Raw genomic sequence first — 9,643 nt, 5'->3', positions numbered from 1 at the left:
AACCTTGTAGGTTGTGGATGGCTAGGGGTAGTAACACTTCCATCTTTATTATTGTGAGTGGTAGGCTTCCTTGTTTCCATAATTTTGCTTTCCATTTTTCTTGCCAACCTGAATGCGTTCTCCAATGAATCTGGTTCCCAAAGGCGAACCTCATGTTCGATGTTATCTTTTAAATTCCCTATGAACACATCAATCCTATGCTCCTCTCGAATATCTTTTACCCTTATATTCAATTTTTGGAAGTCCTCAATGTGCTCCATCATTGAACCCTTTTGTTTGAGATTTATCAATTGGCTTAAAAAGTGTAGCTTTTCGTATCCTCATAATGTGCAATCATTTAATCCATAAAAATATCCTAGGTGACAATTTTTTTATGAGAGAAAAGCCATCGATATCATACAAACTGATTTGGTTCCAATAAAGTTTCAATGCATACCTTTTGTGTGTTTTGTACATTGTGGAGATCGAAAAATTGCTCCATCTGGAGTATCCATGTTCTGGGATCCTTGCCATCAAACTTCGTCATATCGATATTTGGAACATGGTGGTTCTTCGATCCAACGTTAGAGTCTATGAAATCATGATTAACATTTATTTTGTTCTCATCATGAGTTCCCTTTCCTACCCTCTCACCATTAGTAAGAATTTCTTGTAGAAACTTTGTCAAGTCTGTCTTCAAATTTGTCTGCAAATCTTCCCTGCCTTTCTTTAAATCATTCATCTTAGCTTGCATGCCATCCATCTTAGCTTCCACGCTGTCCATATTAGCTTCCACGCCGTCCATATTATCTTCCATGTCATTCATCTTAGATTCTATGCCTTTCTTTAAACCATCCATCTTAGCTTCTGTTACTTTTTGTGCGAGTGAAATTTGTTGCACTTGGTCTTGTAATTTTGATATATCATGTTGCATTTCTTCCTCTTTTTCATGAGTCATGCTAGAGCTTTCAAGTTGCTTACTAGGTGGTTCCATTTTATTTCTTTAGGGCATCAATTACCGATAATAATTATTCACTATGCCCTTTGAATTCCTTCAAACTAATTTCTCAAACCAAGATTATGCAAGAATTAAAAAAACTGCACACCTTTTTTCACTTTGTAGGAGCTCGATATTGAATCTGATGTATATCTATAATTTTGGATCTCCCAAGTCTTAAATTTCTTCTTGTAGTAACCCTCTAAGTATTCTTTCTAACTTTGCAAGTCTGATCAAGGTTGGATTCTCCAATGAAGAGTTATGTGAAATCTCCCACAATGACTTTATTATAGACTAGTTTAGTAGAGCGAACTTGTACGATGTGCAGCTGGTCACTATTTTAACCTTAGGTTTTGAAAATAATACCCAAAAAAATTGTAGTCCGTCCTCTTTCTATAACTTCTTATGAAAACTCAATCCGATGCTCAGAGCAAATGTTATGATGATTTTCCCAAGGTGACATGTTTGGAATGTGATTCGGGGGTCTGCAAAAACCCTAACTTCCTCAGATCATTTCTCTAAAGCTATAGCGAGAAAAAATTTGAAATTTGTCTTGGAAGTTTAGCGTGATTTCATATCAGATGTTTTTCTTAGCTTCTGAAATGTCGCAGAAAAAAAGTTTTAGTGAAAAATCCATGTTGACCTATTTGGAGCAGCGAAACCCTAGAATCCAAAGCACTGATACCAAATGTTATGAAACCAGCTCACAAAAAGACAGAAAAGATAGATGAACACCTTAGAAATAATCCTCTTTGAGGGGGAAATCTCCTTTACATTACACAAATGAAGAATTCTTGGATGATTCAAATGACAAAACCTCCTTTCTATATATAGGAGTCTAAGGGGTCACAATATAACCAAGCCGACCTAATAATATAATATAAAAGCACAAAAATAACAATAGAGGGATTCTATGGGGCACAATAATAACAATATGGGGACAATAGGGGCACATCAATAATAATAAGGGATACAACGACAATAGTAATGGGGGAATCACTAGTATTATAGGGACCTAGCATTAAGTCATTCCTAAGCACTCCAGAGATTAGGGAACAATCAACTGTCTATAGGAAAAGGATTGTGGGGATCTGCCTCAACCTGTATGCACATATGAAAAGCGGAGCACTAATAGGATATCTTAAACGCACCGAGGCATGTAGCTCTGGGTTACAAGAAGGGGATACTTTTGAGTACAACAATTTTGTGGTTGCTATTACACGGGTGCTTGAGTATGCTTGAATCGTGCAGACATTGGGGGTATTCTGGATTGGGATCAGATTTAAATTTACTTTGATTTGGTTGCCAGTAGAAGAGTACTAGCCAGAATACCACCTATATGGTTATGAAGAAGAATCCTAGCCACGTCCGTTGATGGCCATTCAAGGGTACAGAGCTCCGGGTGAAGACACTGTTGGCGCTTACAATTTTATAGACTTGCATCGAGGGTATAGCAGTAGAAGCTAAGGTTCTGTATGGGGACATGCAGTTGCTTTAGTCATGGGGAGATTTTGTGTGTGGATTTTTACCTATTTTTTGCATCTTCTTTCCCCAATTTTGACCCTTTTATCCTCCAGGCCTATGAACTTTAAATGATTAATTCCCCTTTTTCTCACTTTTATAACCTATTCTACTGTCATGTTATTTTGTCGTATTTTACTAAATAATACGATACTTTATTCCTTTTTGTGGCTAACTAGGGGAGCATTGAAGAAGTATTTTGGAAAGCTCCTCTCCTTTTCAATTTTTTCTCATGAGAACAAGGTTATGGAGTAGACAGGTAGCCCTGATTAACCATAGAGAATGGTAGAGAAGTTTGTTGTTACATCCTATATGTTGTTACAAGTCGTTGTTACACATTGAATGTTGTTACACTACGTGTTGATACAAAGGTCCGCTGTTACACCAAGGGTGTTGTCACTAGCAATTGTTGTAACGTCCCAAACCGCAATTCACTCGAAGGATGTTGTTGCATCGGAGCTGGGATAAGTGGGTGCTATTACACATAAAAACTGTTGGCATTAGGAATCATTTATCTTGGAAGCAACATACCCAAGTGGTTGCAATCCTAACTAATGTATATTTGTATTTAGAAATAGATTGTAGCTATGTTTATTTTATCAGCATGAGAATCATGAGATTCTCATGACTAATCTATTTCTAATTTTGGGTATGTAATAACTATAAAGGAACTCGACTTTCCATGTAAGGACATGACATATAGAAGAGTATTATTACTTTGCTTCTATAACAACATAGTTACTGATCCAAAATGGATCTTGGATGGACTTATAAGTCTAAAGTGTTCCTCACAGAGGAAAATGAAAGTCCAAGGATGATCTTGGAAATAGTCCCATTGCATATATCTTTTCATTTTGAATCTACTGCAGTTTTAATGGGCTAAAATGGACTTCGAATGAAGAATTTATCGCAAAAATAAGTTTTCCTTTGTACTTTGAAAAGGAGGAAAATTATCATATAAATGGGACTTAAGGGAAAATGTGTTTTTAAACATAAAAAATCCCTTAGAACCTATCACATTGCATTATTTTATTGCATTGCAAGAAACTAAGGTTGAAAGACTTAAAACAGGTGCGAAGGCCTTTAGCAGGCCTGACAGGATTATAAATCAAACAAGTGAACCTTTTGAGTTTTGGAAGAAGGGCAGTAAGCAATATTTCAGGCAAGCCTCATGCAGTAAGCAGTATTGGATGGGCTCCACCAAAATCCATACATTGACTAATGCATGGCACAGCGAAGGAGAGAGGAAACCACTTTTTTGGGTGGTTAATCCCCGTGTAAGTTACGCGCCTGAAATGGACTGTCATCTGTCAGATTAGAGGTTGCGGATTAAGGCTCAGGATCTAATCGGTGGATTGACGATCGACATGACCAAAGGGAAGACCCCCAGGGCTGTTGTGACAGCGATATGCAATATGTCGATGTTTCGATGGGCCGATCGACGATATCAGCAATCGATGATTGACGAACCCCCGATACTAGGGCTAATGCACATTGTGATTGCGACTTGCAATACGCTGATAAAAGGCAAACCCGATAAGAATTATGGATGTGATTTCATAAGTTTTGAAATCTAGATTTTTGGATTTTTTTGTGTATTGGCCATTATGCCATGCGATAACGATAAGCAATATTTGGACGAACCCAATAGGTTTATAGGGCCGATTCCATAATATTTGAAGTTCGGGCTAGAGGCCCATGATGTTTTTGCATGCATTTCCTATGTATTTCCTTTATTTGGCTAAGGCTAGAGGAAGGCAAAACGATTGGATTCCCCCACGCTGATGATTCATTTCCATTGTAAACGGATTCTTGAGGTGAACAGTTGGGTTTTCCATGACAAAGTACTATAACTGGAGTGTTACAAATGCATAGAGCACACAATTGCATAGAAAGAGCTGGAGCATTGAAAAAGGTCACTGGAGGGTTATTGAGAGTCAGTTGGAGGTCAAGCAAACTACAGAGGCACACAAAAGCTGAGAGAAGCTTAGAGAGAGCTAGAGCTAGAGCCAGAGAACCAAAGCCAGAGCCAAGAGCCAGAGCCAGAGCCAAGAGCTAGAGCCAGAGCTAGAGAGCTCACAACGGACTTCTAAGAGCCATGGAGCCATCGTGAAGCTGCAGAACAACAAAGGGTTGAAATGATCAGCTGTTATTGGTGTCAAAAGTGTGATGAAGATAAAAGAAGGCATTCCAGAGACAGTTAAGAGGATTCTGAGGGAGTTGGTGCAAGCTAGAGCAAGATCGCTCATAGCGCTGATTGAAGGAGTCAAGTCTAGAGAAGCCTAGATCTGTCTGTAGAGTGAGGACAACCAGAGGGGTAAGATGGCATTCTAAACCCATAGGTTTAGTGTAAACCAATGGAGTTGAGCATGGATCTTGTAAAAGAATTTAAGCCATAATCCCAAAGAGCCTAGTTGAGTTGACTAGAGCTCAAGGAGATGTAGCCCAAGAGTTTTGGGTGAACTCCATATTATATTTTTGTCTTATGTGTTTTCTTGCTGCTTTATTTTCTGTTATATGTTTTATATCAGTTAAAGAAAATAAAATTAATGCACATAAACAGTTAAAAACAAACACCAGCATACACCTATTTTTAAGCATTATTAATTCCGCAATTAGTTAATCATAAGATCTTGGGAATATTTAAGCTTTGGGAGAGGTGGTATCAGAGCCTAAGATTGATTAACCCCACCTTTAGGAAGGTGATAGCAAAGCTGGTTATACCAGAGCAAGTGGTATCATATCAGAATGCTTGATTGACAGAGAAAAAATTACTTGTCTGAAAGGTGTTTAAATAGTCAGAGATTGATTGTATGCTTGTTTGTAGACAGACTATTGTTTGAGTTTGCAGAGGTGAAGGGAAATCTATTGATAGCTTAGTCCAGGAAGGACAAGAAGGAAGAAGGGCTGAAGGCATTCTTCTTATCCCAAAGGACCTCAAAGCAATCCCTGAAGCACAAGAGGTTTGTTGCAAAAGGTTTCTTGAATAAGTTCTTCATTAATCTTGTTTGAAGTTCTTTTGTTCATTGGCATAATGACTATTTCTACAAGTGAGTCCTCAAATTCTTCTTTCTCCACAAGAGTCTTTGATGAAGACATGAAACAAGACTTTTCCACCATGATGGATATGGTGAGAGAAATGTATGAGGATGGAAGGAAGAGTAGCATACTTAGAGAGAAGTTGAATTCCGTGGAGGAAGAGAAGTAGTTGCTTTTTGACAAATTACAGGAAATGGAGAGGAAACTTCATATTGAAAATATGAACCTGAAAGGGATGCATGAGTTGGAGACACAGCTCTTTGTTGCCAAAGAAGCCTTAGTCAAGTATCAGCTTGAAGAAGAGGTAAACAATTCCTGTTTGTCTTCAAATTCTTCTAAGAATGCTTATATTGGTTCTTTTGAAAAAAATACCAAAGGCATAGGTTCCAAGTTAATGTCCAAGATGGGCTATGAAGGAAAAGGCTTGGGTAAACATGCACAGGGTATTGTTGAGCCAATAACGGTTGAGGAAAGGCGTAAATATTTGGGTCTTGGTTATGAGTAGTCTTATGGAGGAAGTTCCAAAGCTGCCATGAAGACAATTGAAACAGTTCGAAGAAGGAGTTTCATTTCAGGTCTTCTACCTCAAGAGTGTGAAGATTGTATTTAAGAGGAATGCAACAGCTTGAAACATCATTTGCAGGATGCAGGTGTTCAGAAGCACACACTTGAACCAGAGAGTAGTGGAAACTCTAAAAGCCTTGAAGATATTGATGGTGTTCCAAAGGGAGCCACTTCTTCGTTTGATTTACCTCCTCATGAAGGAAATAAAGGTGAAAGATAAAGGTATAAATCTGGTTCTAAACATTTTCCTTTTGATTATGTTCAGCATGGTAAATTTCCACATAGATATGGGAAAAGAATTGCATGTTCCTTTTGTGGTTTGGATAACCATAATGTTTCTAGATGTTGGAAGAGAATGGCCACATACAGGAAACTTTTGAAGGAAAGGAAGCAAGAAGCCAAAGGTCCATTGGACAAGGCAAATCATGCTATCAAGAGGATGCACATGTGTTACACTTACTGCCGTAAGCAAGGGCATCTTGCTACAAAGTGTTGGACTCTGAATCCAACAATTCTTCCACGAAACTTGAAGAAGGTGGAAAGAGAAGATGACAGAAATGGAAAGGAAGTTTCCATGGATGATGTGTTTCAGGATGATTCACATGTTGATGCTGATGTGTAGACAAAGGAAAGACCTTTGAAATGGATTGGTAAGAAATTTCTAGAGTTCTTATCCAATTAAGATTACATGTATATTGATGCATCTATTTGCATTTATTTGTTAATGGGATGCAAGTTGTAGGTTTTTACCATGAAGGTGAATCGAAAAAGTTGAGTAGGAGACTCATTTTTTTGTTGCAACATTATGCTCATTTCAGCTTTGGAAGTACAATGTTCTTAAGCGAAAGTTGAAGGATGAAATGCATGCATAAGCTTGATGTGCATGAACACAGGGATGCTGATGATTTCCTTGTATTTAAACATGTACGTGTAATTAACTTGTAGGTTTGATTGCTTTGACATGCATGTGATGCAATGTTGACTTGGGAGAAGTTAACTTGGTCTCCAAGATGGAGATAATGATGAAGTGTTTCATCTTTTGAAAAAGAGTCCTAAAGGTCTTTTTCTACATGCTTGACTTGAAGGGTCATTTGTTTTAAATGCATGTTCTGTGGGCTTGTTATCTAGTCCACCATTTGTATGCAGATGTAAGACATGGAGGTGTTCACAAGATGCAAGATCTAATTCTTTTGTTGAAGCATGAGTTTTAGGCCATTCAGTCATTGTCTGTATTTCTGTTATTCTTAACAGTTGTTGTTGACAACTTGTCAAACAAGTACAAATGAAAATTTTGTGAAGTAGGTGTAACTTCACATTTGTTTGAGCCACCTTGGATCAATGATCAAGGCAGAGAAGTTAAAACTACCTTCTGTTACCATCTCAGTAGGCATTCTGCATGAAGTTAAGGAGGAAAACAGTTCTTCCCAAGAGGACCAGCACATCTAGGAAGGAGAGTGGTCAAAGAATTTAGTTCATAGGCACTATGCAAAGGAAAGTGTATGGAGGTTGAAAGAAGAGGGTGTTGTTACTCTCATTTACTGTTCAGATCAGTATATTAGTGTTTTGGAGACCAAAAGTTCTTTCAGTGGGAAGGCGTGATCCAAAATGGATCTTGGATAAACATCTAAGTCTAAAGTGTTCCTCACAGAGGAAATGAAAGTCCAAGGATGCTCTTGGAAATAGTCCCATTGCATATACCTTTCCATTTTTAATCTACTGCAATTTGAATGGGCTAAAATGGATTTTGGATGAAGAAGTTATCGCAAAAAGAAGTTTGCCTTTGTCCTTTGAAAAGGAGGCAGATTCTTATATAAATGGGACTTAAGGGAAAATGTGTTTTTAAACATAAAAAACCCTTAGAACCCATCGCTTCACAATAAACTAAGGTTGAAGGAATTAAAATAGGTGTGAAGGCCTTCAACGGACCTAACAGAATTATAAATCAAACAAGTGAACTTTTTGAGTTCCAGAAGAAGGGCAGTATGCGGTATTTCAAGCGCACCTCAAGCAATAAGCAGTATTGGATGGGCTCCGCTTGAATCCATACATTGACTGATACATGGCATGGCAGAGGAGAGAGGAAACCACTTTTTTGGGTGGTTAATCCCCATGTAAGTTATGCACCCGAAATGGACTATCAGATGTTGGATTAGAGGTCACGGATCAACGATGAGGATCTAAACGATGGATCAGCGATCAACATGACCAAAGGGAAGACCCTCGTGGCCATTGCGACAGTGATATGGGATATGCCGATGTTTCGATTGGCCGATCGATGAACCCCCGATACCAGGGCCAATGCACATTGAGATTGCGACTTGCGATATGTCGATAAAAGTTAGACCCGATAAGAATTATGGATGTGATTTCATAAGTTTTGAAATCCAGATTTTTAGATTTTCTCTATATTATCCGAGTATTAGGTTTTTTTGCCATTACACCATGCGATAGCGATAAGAAATATTTGGATGGACTCGATAGGTTTATCAGGCCATTTCCATAATATTTGAAGTCCGGGCTAAAGGCCCATGGTGTGTTTTGGGTGTGCTTCCTGTGTATTTCCATTGTTTGGCTGACATGGCTAGAGGAAGGAAAAACAATCGGATTCCCCCACGCCGACGATTCCTTTCCAGTGTAAATGGATTCTTGTGGCGAACAGTTGGGTTTTCCATGATGGAGGATTGTAACCAACGTGTTACAAATGCACAGAGCACACAATTGCAGAGAAGGAGCTGAAGGACTAAAAAAGGTCGCTGGCAGGTTGCCGAGAGTTTCTTGGAGGTCAAGCAAACTACAGAGGCATGCAGAGGTCGAGAGAAGCTCAGAGAGAGCTAGAGCTAGAGCCAAAGAGCCAGAGCCAAAGCCAAAGCTAGAGCCAAAGAGCCAGAGCCAGAGCCAGAGAGCTCACAGTAGACTTCTAAGAGCCATGGAGCCGTAGTGAAGTTGTAGAACATCAAAGGATCGAAATGCTCAGCTGTTGCTGGTGTCCAGAGTGTGATGAAGACAGAAGAAGGCATTCCAGAGACAGTTAAGAGGATTTTGAGGGAGTTGGTGCAAATTAGAGCAAGATCACTCAGAGCACTGATTGAAGGAATCAATTCTAGAGAAGCCTAGATCTGTCTGTAGAGTGAGGACAGCCAGAGGTGTAAGATGGAATTCTAAGCCCATAGGTTCTGTGTAAACCAATGGAGTTGAGCATGGAGCTTGTAAAAGAATTTAAGCCATAATCCCAGAGAGCTTATTTGAGTTTACTAAAGCTCAAGGAGATGTAGCCCAAGAGTTTTGGGTGAACTCCATATTATATTGTTGTCTTATGTGTTTGCTTACTTGCTGATTTATTTGCTATTATATGTTTTATATCAGTTCAAGCAAATAAACTTAACGCACGTAAAAAATTAAAAATAAACACCAGCATACACCTATTTTCAAGCATTATTAATTCTACGATTGGTTAATCATAAGGTCTTGGGAATATTTAAGCTTTGGAAGTGGGAGAGGTTCTTGTAAGCTTGACACGAAGCCTTTAGTGCCCAATTTTCATAT

This window comes from Pinus tabuliformis, chromosome 5_1, assembly GCF_031772625.1.
Source record: "Pinus tabuliformis cultivar Carrire ecotype Pingquan chromosome 5_1, CPIR1, whole genome shotgun sequence".
In the NCBI taxonomy this organism is placed as follows: Eukaryota; Viridiplantae; Streptophyta; class Pinopsida; order Pinales; family Pinaceae; genus Pinus; species Pinus tabuliformis.
Note: the sequence above shows the minus strand (reverse complement) of the source record.